Here is a 14,515-nt window from a genome sequence, read left to right as displayed (position 1 = left end):
GACCTTGTTACCAGCTAATGATCTAGTGGCTAGGATTCAATGTTCTCACTGCCCTGGCACAACAAAACTGGAACGCTGCTTCAGGCCACTGAAGATCAAGGCCACCCAAGATCATCTTCATCCTAATGTTGATCATTTGTATTTTTTCTTCCATGAAACACTTTCAGATCTTTTGTGCTTGGCTGTTTTTCTTTTCCTTATAGATCTGAAGCTGCCTTTGGACCAATTTATCATAGTTTTATGTATAATGGATACTTTTACTTATTTACCCAAGTGATCTTCATTTTCTGTTTAGAGACAATATATTCATATGAACAAAATGAATATTTTATCAAAAGCTTGTTTCTAACTAAAGGGGCTACCCTGATGGCTCAGTGGTAAAGAATCTGCCTGCTCATGCAGGAGACATGGGTTCAATTACTCGTCTGAGAAGATGCCACATACTGGAGAGCAACTAAGCCCATGTGTCACAACTACTGAGCCTGTGCTCTAGAGCCAAGGAGCCACAACTAATGAACCCACATGCCACAACTACTGAAGCCTGCACACTCAAGATCCTGTGCTCCGCAACAAAAGAAGCCACCCTAATGAGAAGCCCACACACTAAGAATAGCCCCTGCTCACTACAACTAGAGAAAGTCCATGCAGCAACACATGCAGACCCAACAGAGCCAAAAATAAATAAAATAATAAATAAAATTATTAAAATTAGTATTATTAAAATTAAATTAATTATAATTTAAACTACTATTAAAAATGAGGTGACCAAGGGATTGTATTTCACAAATATTAAATAATTGTAAAAGGCCAACTAATGTCACCATGTCATCATTTTACCTCCCTACAATGTCTATTTTTTTGGAAATAGAACTGATAATTCAAAAAGCATTTCTTACAGTGTTTTTTCTTCAACTTGAGGTTCTCTTTGGGCTCACAGACCACAAAATCTAGAGAAGTATAGAAGGTGATATAGAATTCTTACATGATAAACAAAATCACCTTGTCAATTAGATAGTTTACCAAGGCATGGCTATTTGTGATTAAATTCCTTTTATATCTTCCAGATATCTGAAAATCAAAGCTTATGTAGCAATGGTTATAGCTGCCCATCCTTCTTGCTGTCTCTTTTCCCACTCTACACTTGTTTTTCCTCACAGCAGCCCATAATAAATACTCTTTTGGTTAGTCCTGGGAGGCAGAGCTGGGTGATGGAAAGACACAATGTTATGTTGAGGCAAATATGCCTGGAGTTCTTACAATCATTCAGATCTGGGATAATCTCTCACTCTGTCACTGTCTAGTCTTGTTAGTGACTTCCAAATGATAGTATGAGAATTATCACGACTAATCCTTCAGCTCAAATTCAGAGTCTGTTATGAGCCAGCCACCATATTAGCTATGTCATACAGGGTGTCTCATTGAATTAAAGCTCCTAGAACAAGAAAGGCAATGCCAAAGAATGTTCAAACTATCACACAATTGCACTCATTTCACAAGCTACTACAGTAATGTTCAAAATTATCCAAGCTAGGCTTCAACACCATGTGAACCATGAACTTCCAGCTGTTCAAGCTAGATTTAGAGAAGGTAGAGGAACCACAGATCAAATTGCCAACATCTGCTGGATCATAGAAAAAGCAAGAGAAATCCACAAAAACATCTACCTCTGCTTCATTGACTACATTAAAGCCTTTGACTGTGTGGATCATCACACACTGTGGAAAATTCTCAAAGAGATGGGAATACCAGACCACCTTAACTGCCTCCTGAAGAACCAGTATGCAGGTCAAGAAGCAATAGTTAGAACCCGCCATGAAACAACAGACTGGTCCCAAGTTGGGAAAGGAGTACTTCAAAACTGTCTATTGTCACCCTGCTTATTTAACTTATATGCAAAGTACATCATGTGAAATGCTGGGCTGGGTGAAGCACAAGCTGGAATCAAGATTGCCAGGAAAAATACCAATAATCTCAGATATGCAGATTACACCACCATTATGACAGAAAGCGAAGAGGAACTAAAGAGCCTCTTGATGAAAGTGAAAGAAGAGAATGAAAAAGCTGGTTTAAAACTTAACATTATAACCCTGTGTACGAGACAGCAAAAGAGACACTGATATATAGATCAGTCTTATGGACTCTGTGGGAGAGGGAGAGGGTGGGGAGATTTGGGAGAATGGCATTGAAACATATATAATATCATGTATGAAACGAGTCGCCAGTCCAGGTTTAATGCATGATACTGGATGCTTGGGGCTGGTGCACTGGGACAACCTAGAGGGAGGGTATGGGCAGGGAGGAAGGAGGGTTCAGGATGGGGAGCATGGGTATACCTGTGGCGGATTCATTTCGATGTTGGGCAAAACTAATACAATATTGTAAAGTTTAAAAATAAAATAAAAGAAAAAAAAGAAAAGTAAAAATAAAATAAAATTTAAAAAAAATAAATAAAAAGAAAAAATAAAAGGAAAACAAACAAACAAACAAACTAGGATTATGGCATCCAGTCCCATCACTTCATGGCAAATAGATGGGGAGACAATGGAAACAGTGAGAGACTTTATTTTCTTGGACTCTAAACTCATTGCAGATGGTGACTGCAGCCATGAAATTAAAAGACACTTGCTCCTTGGAAGAAAAGCTATGACCAAACTAGACAGCATATTAAAAAGCAGAGACATTACTTTGCTGACAAAGGTCCATCTAGTCAAAGCTATGGTTTTTCCAGTAGTCATGTATTCATGTGAGAGTTGGACCACAAATATGGGTGAGTGCCAAAGAACTGATACTTTTGGACTGCTGTTGGAGAAGACTCCAGAGAGTTCCTTGTAATGCAGGGAGATCAAACCAGTCAATCCTAATGGAACTCAATCCTGAATATTCATTGGAAGGACTGATGCTGAAGCTGAAGCTCCCAATACTTTGGCCACCTGGTACGAAGAACTGACTCATTGAAAAAGACCCTAATGCTGGGAAAGATTGAAAGCAGGAGAAGGGCAAAACAGAGGATGAGATGGTTGGATGACATCACCAGCTTGATGGACATGAGTTTGAACAAGCTTCAGAAGCTGCTGATGTACAGGGAATCCTGTCATCCTGCAGTCCATGGGGTCACAGAGTTGGACATGACTGAGTGACTGAACTAAACAGTTATCAGTATGGGATGGGAAAAAGACTGGACAAGATTTAAGTGGTGAAAGTCATGGAAGCAAGATCCTGGAGGGAGACTTGAAAATCAAAATGTATACTGAGATGGACAAGCAACTCAGGAGAAAGTCTGTAATGAAAGGTGAAGCCAAACACTTTTTCAGAGGCAAAAATTCTCTCTACCTCTGTAATCTTTAAGGCACACTTGTGGGCTTGAGCAAGGTATGAGCCACTGAAAAGTTACTTACAGCTCAAATACCACCAAGGGTAGCATTCTTTTTTGGGAAGAAAATGCTTTTCTGGGACTGGCTTTTTTATGATAACGACACATAACTGATTTTATTATGCCAAAAGATTTCAACTGTTTTCAACTTCCAAGGATGGCATTGTTCGCAACAGCTGAGTTCCAAAGAGTTTAGGTTTTAATAGCTTCAAGCATGAACACCTCTTTTAAAAAAATTTACCCAATGGATATGGGAGTCATTCTAAAATATACATTTTCTTATGCTGTCTTTGTGAGCTAAACATACTTATGTAATTCAATCTTTTCTTCCTGAATCAAGAGAATCATTATACATTTTAGTTTTTATATCATGTCATTATATAGTGATGCTCTTGGGATCTATTAATACATAACCATCTATTTGGACTAGTCTGTTTGAATCCCATGTCTGTCTTTAAAGTTTTATTCTGTTTTCTCTCTTGCTTTTATTTTTCTTTTAATATGCTGTCAAACAAGTTACAAAAATTTATAAAGTAAAAGCAATTAGGCTCTGAGTAAAGATTTAGGGAACACTCTTTAAAGTTCAAACAACTTCACTCACAATGTGTTGAGTGCTTAATATGTGACAGGTACTATGCTAAGGATACGAAGATGAATAAAACCTCTTCTTCCAAGGGTCTTACACCCTGGTGAATTATAACTTTCCTGTGGCTAAGAGGACTGTAATTTCTTCTTGAACTTTGAGACACCTGTTTTCACTGTTGTCAAGCATACTTTCTGAAATTTCTGATTCTCAGCTGTGTTTTCACAACTTGAAATTGGTGAATATCTAAACTCCCAAGATTTGCCAAATTCCTTTCACATATTAATGGTTGTTGCATCATAGACTGAACATAGAAAATGCTGAAATGAATTAGTAGCCATACAGCATTTGAAAGACTCTACGAGATTGTCTACAGGCATGGTGTTTAAAAGTTTTACATTTATGATAAAGTTTTGGACAAAATGGTTTGTGAAGTCAAATTTAAGCTTTATCTACTGTTCCAAAAAACCCCAAAGATATTATAAACAATATTACTAATATAGTAGAAGAATGTAGGCATACTATGAAACAGAGAGAGAGAGAGTAGGGAAATTGGCAAGATGAGACTGAAGTGAAAGATCCACTGTGCACCTGGTCTGGGAAGAGGCCAGGGTGGCTGGGAACTTGACCCCTGAGAGTGAATGGCTGTTGAACCAACTTGTGTTTGGGAACTGAGTTAATCTCCTTATATGAAACTGGAGGTGGTATTGGTTTTCCTGTATCATAAAAAAAGGTTAAAAAGAGGCAGGATGGGGAACACATGTATACCTGTGGCGGATTCATTTTGATATTTGGCAAAACTAATACAATTATGTAAAGTTTAAAAATAAAATAAAATTAGAGGAAAAAAAATAAAATAAAATGAACACCAGAAAAAAAAAAAAAATAAAATGAAAATGAAAAAAAAAAAAAAAAAGAGGCAGGATCAGTGCTTACATTTCAGGTTTTTTAAAAAAAAATTTATTTTAATTGGAGGCTAATTACTTTATAATATTGTAGTGTTTTTTTTTTGCCATACACTGACATGAATCAGCCATGGGTGTACATGTGTCCCCCATCCTGAACCCCCTTCCCACCTTCCTCCCCATCCCATCCCTCAGGTTTTTGTGAAGCTGTTGGTCTAAACCTTTTGCTGGTTCAGAATAAGTATCCTTTTGTCGGATAAGTGTCCTCAACTGTCAGTAGATGATTGTTTTAGATGTACATGTCCTGGGGGACTGGAGGAAGGCAAAATCAAAACCTTTAGCCAGAGAGAGAGAGAAGCACAATAATATCACCAACTCTTGGTTTTCCTGGGGCTTTTCCAGTTTTAGTACTGAAATTTGCATTATCTTGGGCAAATCAGAATGATCGATAACCCTACTTACTCCCACACTTAAGATAAACCTGAAAACTAAACAGCACTTGAATCAAGTGGGCTGTATCCCACAGATACAAGGCGTCTGCAATATATGCAAATCAATCAACATGATATACCATATTAACAAATTGAAAGATAAAAATCATATGATCATCTCAATAGATGCAGAGAAAGTTTTTGACAAAATTCAACACCAATTTATAGTAAAAACTCCCCAGAAAGAGGCCAAAGATGGAAATTACTTCAACATAATAAAGGCCACATATGACAAACCCACAGCAAACATTATTCTCAATAGTGAAAAAGTAAAATAATTTCCTGTAAGTTCAGGAAAAAGACAAAGGTGCCCACTCTCACCACTATCATTCAAAATAGCTTTGGAAGTCCTAGCCACTGAAATCAGAGAAGAAAAAGAAATAAAGGAGTTCAGGAATTGAAAAGGAGAAGTAAAACTCTCACTGTTTGCAGATGACATAATACTATACAAAGAAAACCCTAGAGATGCTACCAAAAAATTACTACAGCTAATCAATGAATAAAGTCACAGGATATAAAATTAACACATAGAAATCCCTTGCATTTCTATACACTAACAATGAAAAATCAAAGGAGAAATTAAGGAAACAATCCCATTCACCACTGCAACAAAAAGAATAAGATACCTAGGAATAAATCTACCTAAAAAGACAAAAGAGCTGTATGCAGAAAACTATAAAACTGAGGAAAGAAATCAAAGATGACACAAACAGATGGAGAGGTATACTTTGTTCTTGAATTGGAAGAATCAATATTGTAAAAATGACTATAGTGTTCAAAGCAATCTACAGATGCAATGTAATCCCTAAAAAACTACCAATTTCTATTTTTCACAGAACTAGAACAAAAATTTCACAATTTGTATAGAAACACAAAAGATGCCAAATAGCCAAAGCAACCTTGAGAAAGAAAAACAGAGCTGGAGGATCAACCTTCCTAACATCAGACTACACTACAAAGCTATAGTCATCAAGACAGTATGGCACTGGTACAAAAACAGAAATATAGACCAATGGGACAAGGTAGAAAGCCCAGAGATAAGCCCATGAACCTATGGGTACCTTGTCTTTGGCAAAAGAGGCAAGAATATACAATGGAGAAAAGATAGCCTTTTCAATAAGTGGTGCTGGGAAATCTAGACAGCTACATGTAAAAGAATGAAACTATAACACTTCATAACACCATACACAGAAATAAACTCAAAGAGGATTATATACTTAAATGTAAGGCCAGGAACTATAAAGCTCTTAAAGGAAAACATAAGCAAAAACATTATATCTTTGACATAAATGACAGCAAGATCCTCTTTGACACACCACCTAGAGTAATGGAAATAAAAATAAGCAAATGGGACCTAATCAAACTTAAAAGTTTTTGGACAGCAAAGGAAACAATAAACAAGATTAAAAGAAAACCCTCAGGATAGGAGAAAAAAATTGAAAACTGAAACAACTGACAAAGGATTACAGCTCACACAGCTCAACATAAGAAAAGCAAGCAGCCTAATCAAAAAATGGGCAGAAGACCCAAACAGACATTTCTCCAAAGAAGACATACAGATGGCTGATAAACACATGAAAAGATGCTCAGCATCACTAATTATTCAGTTCAGTCACTCAGTCGTGTCTGGCTCTTTGTGACCCCATGAACTACAGTACACCAGGCCTCCCTGTACAATGAGATATCACCTCACACTGATCAGAATGGCTATCATCAAAAAAACCTACAAGCAATAAATTCTGGAGAGGATGTGGGGAAAAGGGAACCTTCTTAAACTGATGGTGGGAATGTAAAATGATACAGCCTCTATGGAGAACAGTAAGGAGATTCCTTAAAAAGCTGGGAATGAAACTATCATATGACCCACTAAGGGGCATATACCTGGGAAAACCATACTTGAAAAAAACACATGTACCCCAAAATTCATAGCAGCACTACTTACAATAGCTAGGGCATGAACCAATCTAGATGTCCATCAACAAGTGAATGGATACAGAAGTTGTGGTACATATATACAATGAAATATTACTCAGCCATAAAAAAGAATAAATCTGAGTCAGTTCTAGTGAGGTGGATGAACCTAAAGTCTGTTGTAAAGAGTTAAGTAAGTCACAAAGAGAAAAACAAAAATAACATATTGATTCATATATATGGAATCTAGAAAAAAGGTATTGATGAACCTATTTGCAGGGGAAGAATAAAGATGCAGATAAAGAGAATGGACATGTGGACATAGTAGAGGAAGGAATGAGTGGGATGAATAGAGAAAGTAGCTTTGACATATATACACTACCTTGTGTAAATTAGATGGCTGGTAAAAAATTGTTATACAACATGGAGGACCCATCCCGGCACTCTGTGATGACCTAGAGGGGTGGAATGGGGGAGGGAGGCTTAAGAGGGAGATGATATAATTATGGCTGATTTACATTGCTGTGCGGCAGAAACTAGCAGAACATTGTAAAGCAGTTTTCCTCCAATGAAAAAATAAAAATAAAATCCACTTGGGAATAACAATACCAAAAAAGATAGCCAACAAAATAAACACTCAGAACAGAAATGAACTTCTAATAAATTGCAAAATGAATTTTATAATAAATAAATTTAAGGACAGTTAACAAAAATTGTAAAACAAAAACAGTCAGCTATGTATGATGGCAGATGGATATGGAGAAAAATCTGTTAGAAAGTCTGGATATGAAGGAATATACAGTCACTGAAATTTAAAAATCCTCCAGCTGCTTATTTACAAGAAAAGTAGAATTTCTGAATTGGATGATGTTACTGAGGAATTCAGGCTTCCCAGTGGCACAGTGCTAAACAATTTGCCTGCCAATGCAGGAGACACAAAACATATGGGTTCCATCCCTGGCTTGGGAAGATCCCCTGGAGCAGAAAATGGCAATCCATTGAGGTATTCTTGCCTGGAAAATTCCATGGACAGAGAAGCCTGATGTGCTATAGTTCATGGAGCCACAAAGAGGAAGACATGACTGAGCGACTGAACACACACTGAGGAATTCACTCATGATGCTGCGTAGACTGATACAAGGAGTATAATCCTGGAAGAGAAACTGGGACAATGGAAGACAGATTGAGAGACATTTAACATATATAATTTTTCTAAGAAGAGAAGAGAGAGGTGGTTGAGAGGAAATATTGAAATGGATTAAGGCTGACACTTTCATTACTGCCAGGAAGATATGTCTTCAAATGGAAAGTGCACACCAAGTGCTGGTCAGATTCCTTCTCCAATGCATGAAAGTGAAAAAGTGAAAGTGAAGTCGCTCAGTTGTGTCCAACTCTTAGTGACCCCATGGACTGCAGCCTACCAGGCTCCTCCATCCATGGGATTTTCCAGGCAAGAGTACTGGAGTGGGGTGCCATTGCCTTCTCCAGGAATAAATTCAGAAAGATTAATTGAAGTGAAGTTGCAGAACATCAAGAATAAAGTGAAAAATTGAAATTGTTGCTGTTGTTTAGTCTCTAAGTCCTGTCTCACTATTTTGTGACCCCAAGGACTGTAACCCACCAGGCTCCTCTGTCCATGGGGTTCCCAGGCAAGAATATGGGAGTGGGTTGTCATTTCCTTCTCCGGGAGATCTTCTCTACCCAGGGATCAAACCCGGATGGCATCACCAACTCGATGCACATGATTTTGGGTGAACTCCGGGAGTTGGTGATGGAGAGGGAGGCCTGGCATGCTGCAATTCATGGGGTTGCAAACAGTCGGACACGACTGAGCAACTGAACTGAACTGAACTGAAAGTTCTAGATAAAAGCAACAAGGAAGAGGCGAAGGGGAATTACAGAGGAGAGCTACTCAGGTGATTGAGCCTAATATACTCAAAATATCCTTGACATTTCAACTAGCTACTCGCTTTTATTTTTATTCAGAAAGTCCTATAAAATGTAAATGCTTAACCATTCCTACTTTCTCTTAAGCAAAAGAAATTTGAAAGAAGACAGATCCTTTATTAGCTAATTCCTAGTCTGGATGGATTGCAGAATGGAACTGTGGGGAGAGGACGGGGAAAAGGATGGGAAGATGACAAGTATGAACGATTTTGGACAATCTTTAAACTTGTTGAGGTCTTTACAATGTGGTTTCAGGGTTCTACTTGATAGGAAATTTCTAGAAATCTTGGTTTACAAATATTAAAATGTTAGAACACATTTTAGTATCAAATTTAAATTCAGCTTATTTAGTATGTGGAATTATCCAAACTTTTTGTTTTGTTTTTGTTTTTTTCCCAATGTGAATATTTGAGAATTGACTATAATAATTGTATTGCTCTTCATCCTGTTTGCGACACCAATTGTCTCGCTGTATGTCACTGTCTGCACTGTTCACTCAACCCAGGGTAGGCAAGGCGCTAGCTAAGAGGCTGGAAGAAGACTCAAGGAGTCATAGGAACTGCAGACACATTTATTCTTTCCTGGCTGGTGCAGCAACTGTAGCAGCAGACATAACATAACACAACACAATACAACCTCTTTCCTCTTGGCTGACAAAATGGACACAGCTGTGATGCGGCAGTAATCTCACCACTTTTAAGCTGGAGCTCATATTTACAGAGGACAAAGTAGTTCATGATCAAGTGAGTACCTCCTGGTGTGCACGAGCAGTGCTACAAATGCTCTCAGCTGTCACGTAGTCCTTATTTACAAAACACAGGGCAAGAGAGCCTGAACACACCATCTTGGCTAATTTGCTCTCTCCCCACAATACTTTTCTCCAAAAACTGAAGAATCGAAAGTTTAGAGAGGGCTTCTCAGGTGGTACTAGTGGTAAAGAACCCACAAACCAATGCAGGAGACTTAAGAGACAAGGGTTCTATCCTTGGGTTGGGAAGATCCCCTGCAGGAGGGCACCAACCTACTCTAGTATTCTTGCATGGAGAATGCCATGGACAGAAGAGCCTGGTGCAGTCCATAGTGTCTCAAAGAGTCAGATGCAACTGAAGTGACTTAGCACACATGCATGCACATCAAGGCTATGCAGAAGGGGTTCATTTATGCTCTGTTGCTGCTGCTGCTAAGTCACTTCAGTTGTGTCCGACTCTGTGCGACCCCATAGACGGGAGCCCACCAGACTCCCCCATCCCTGGGATTCTCCAGGCAAGAACACTGGAGTGGGTTGCCATTTCCTTCTCCAATGCATGAAAGTGAAAGTGAAAGTGAAGTCGCTCAGTCCTCTTTGTGACCCCATGGACTGCAGCCTACCATGCAGCCTTCCATGGGATTTTCCAGACAAGAGTACCGGAGTGGGTTGCCATTCCCTTCTCCGGTTTATGCTCTAGGGTGGCCCAAACATGACTTCATGAATTTTGATGTCATCTCCATCTTTAAGCTGCTGAAAAATTTCTGCTGTGAGTATAGAGCTTAAATCTTTCTCTTTTCACTATACATATACAGTTTAATACTGATACAGTCTTGCATTTTTTGGCACTGTTTCTTAATCTCAAATTGCCAAATGGAATATAGTTCTTACAAATTAGGTTTCAGACCACAGAGCTTAGGTTTTAACTTTTTTTTTTTAAAAGAAGAGAGAGCAGTAGGTCTGTGAAAAACCACTAAGGAAAAAGGAAGAAATCAAATAAGACAATGTTTTAAATACATTTTTAAAGAAATTGCCTTTGCATGGTAGTTTTGAACCTACATTGTTAAGTGGTTTCTGGCATGATACATGATTTTCCTATATAATATCCTGAATATTTACCAGAAAAATTAAAGACACATGTTAAGAAGTTAAGGTAAACCTATGAGAATGCAGTAGGGCTTGTTCATGTGTTCATCATGGGTTTATATAGGTAACATATATATACACATATCTATACATATATATATATATATACATATAGGATCTTGCTTCATGGCACCCACTGGAGAAGGAAATGGCAACCCACTCCAGTATTCTTGCCTGGAGAATCCCATGGACAGAGGAGCCTGGTAGGCTACAGTCCACAGGGTCGCAAAGAGTCGGACATGACTGAGCAACTTCACTCACTCACTCATACATATATAGTATACACATACATACTCATTAAATAAAAATATATACATGCACACATATAAATGTAGTGTATATATACACACCCACTAAATAAATGTATATATAGTGGGTTGGATAAAAACTTCATTTGATTCTGTTACATCTTATGGAGAAACTTGAACAATTTTTGGCCAACCCAATATGTATATGCACACACATATATACATATATGATAAATACACACACACTAATTAAATTAATGTATATATGCAAGTTACCATATATATATACATCTCTACGTATATTACATATACATTCATGCAATAAAGGTGTGTATATGTATATTTATATATACATATACAGATCTCGCTCTCTCAGCCTTTTTCTCTCTCTCTCGATAGTTTTCCTGATTCTGTGGAAAATAAAAGAGGTAATTTAAATATCTGTGATCTCAAAAGCTTGTTTTCTCCCTTAGTAGGAGAGAAAAAGACCTATTAACATACTGCTATTTAAGCAAAATAATAGTAATTCATTATGATGATGTAATACAAGTGGTGACACAGTCAGTACATGACTCAGAGCCAAAATAACAAAATAAATAAGGACATTTTTGAAAGCTATTGAAAAGAGAAAACAATGAGAATTAGAGATATTTGAGGAAGTCATGAAGGAAGAAAAGGAACTTGGTGCAAGACCTGGTGATAGCAAAAGTGCTGAATCCAAGATGGGTTTAATGTTTGGGAAGTGAGTGGATGAGTCTGGCTACAGCAGTTGGGGGTGTGTGTTCTAAGTCACTTCTGTTGTGTTCAGCTCTTTGAGATCCTATGAACTGTAGCCTGCCATGCTCTTCTGTCCATGGGATTCTCCAGGCAAAAATACTGGAGTGGGTTGCCATGTGCTCTGCCAAGGGATCTTCCTTACCCAAAGATGGAACCCTTGTCTCTTATGTCTCCTGCATTGGCAGGTTAATGGCATTCTTTACCACTAGCAGCACCTGGGAAGCCCATTTGGGACTGGTGGGGAGTGTCATTAGAAAGGTAAGTTGTCAAGAGGTAGACTTGACAAAAGGTAAGTTGTCAAAGGTAGACTGTCAAGAGTCTTAAATGTTGGCTAATAAGTATCTTTGAAAGTTAGCTTTAGCAGGAAAGTGACCCAGTAAGGTTATGTTTAATTGGCAAATGATTATAGAATGGAATAACATGGGAATGTCCAGAAAGAAGATCAATTGCAAATCATCCAAATAAGATCTTAACACAGCACATATGGAAGAAAAGAGACACATAGAGATAGTTAAGGAGAGAATAGTTGACAGATCTGAGTTATTATTTTTGCCCACTATAAGATGGGCAAAACAGAAGTGGAGAGAACCATAGGTAACTATGTGGCATTTTCAAACCTGAGTGAGCTGATCTTAGCAAGGACAGATAATTAGTTTGACTCAGTAAACTACATTGTCCTATTGTAAACATTAGTGGGAAATATTTTTTGAAACTTAGGAAAGTTACCAGTTCAATCATAAATGCCCCTTAAGGGCTTGCATGACAAGCAAGCATGCTTTGGGTAGGTTGAATGAGATTGTCAGGGTTTGTAAACTGGGCCTTGGAAATCAGACATTTTGGGAGTGTATTCTGCTTTTAGAATATTTAAATGGTTGGATAATATTTCTTTCGATGTATATATTTTCTTTATTCATCTGCTTCTGAACATTTTATGTTATTTCATATTTTGCCTATTGTGAATAACGCTGCAATAAACATGGATGTGCTAAGTTGGCAATATTTTCATGGATATGACATTTAAAACATAGGAAACAAAGGAAAAATAAACAAGTGGAACAAACATCAAACTAAAAAGCTTCTGCACAGCAAAGAAAACAGCTTCCAGAGTGATAAGGCAACCTGTGGGATGGGAGAAGATATTAGTTAACCAGATATCAGATAAGGGGGTTATTATCAAAACATATAAGGAAATCCTACACCTGAATTGTAGAAAACCAAAAACTCAATTAAAACATAGGTGAAGGCCTTGAGTAGACATTTTTCAAAAGAAGACAGAAATGGTCAAGAGGTATAGGGAAACACACTTAACATCCTTAATCATCAGGAAAATGTTAACCACAATTACAATGAAATATCAGCATAACTGTTAGGATGGTTCGTATCAAAATAAACAAAAGGCAACAGGGTTGGTGAAGATGTGGAGCAATTGGAATGCTTGCATACTATTGGTGGGAATGGTATGCCCTGTATGGAAAACAGTGTAAAGCTTTCTCAAAAATTTAACAGTAGAACCATAATATGAGCAGCAATCTCACTTGTGGCTCTTCCCTCCCGTGGCTTCTGAGCAATTGGGATGTGGCCTCTGCAACTGAGGAAGTGAATTTTATTTTATTTTATTTTTATTTTTTATGATTGCTTCTCTCTCTTTCCATTTTAAAATTTTAATTAATAGAACTTAATTTAAAGTTATTTCAGTGGTCATGTATGGATGTGAGAGTTGGACTGTGGAGAGAGCTGAGCGCTGAAGAATTGATGTTTTTGAACTGTGGTGTTGGAGAAGAATCTTGAGAGTCCCTTGGACCGCAAGGAGATCCAACCAGTCCGTTCTAAAGGAGATCAGTCCTGGGTGTTCACTGGAAGAACTCATGCTGAAGCTGAAACTCCAAAACTTTGGCCACCTCATGCGAAGAGTTGACTCATTGGAAAAGACCCTGATGCTGGGAGAGATTGGGGGTAGGAGGAGAAGGGGATGACAGAGGATGAGATGGCTGGATGGCATCACCGACTCAATGGACGTTGAGTTTGAGTGAACTCCGGGAGTTGGTGATGAACAGGGAGGCCTGGCATGCTGCAATTCAGGGGGTCACAAAGAGTCGGACAAGACTGAGCAACTGAACTGAACTGAACTGAACTCATTCACATTAAGAGAGATTAGCAATAGTATTTTATTCAGTATATAGTATCTAGTTGTTTTTAAATGTATTTATTTTCTATTGTGTTGAACATTTTTCATGATTTGCATTCTGTCTCTATTAACTCCTTAAATTATTCTGATTTTAAATTCTGCTGAATTTATTTTCAAATAGTATTGTCATTTCATATGTAGCATAAGGACCCAATAATAGTATTTTATCAGTTCCTCCTCCCATTTTTCATGCCATTATTGTCATAT

Source organism: Bos grunniens, chromosome 13 (assembly GCF_055505025.1).
Source record: "Bos grunniens cultivar Pamir isolate PY7600 chromosome 13, Bosgru_T2T1.0, whole genome shotgun sequence".
Lineage (NCBI taxonomy): Eukaryota > Metazoa > Chordata > Mammalia > Artiodactyla > Bovidae > Bos > Bos grunniens.
Note: the sequence above shows the minus strand (reverse complement) of the source record.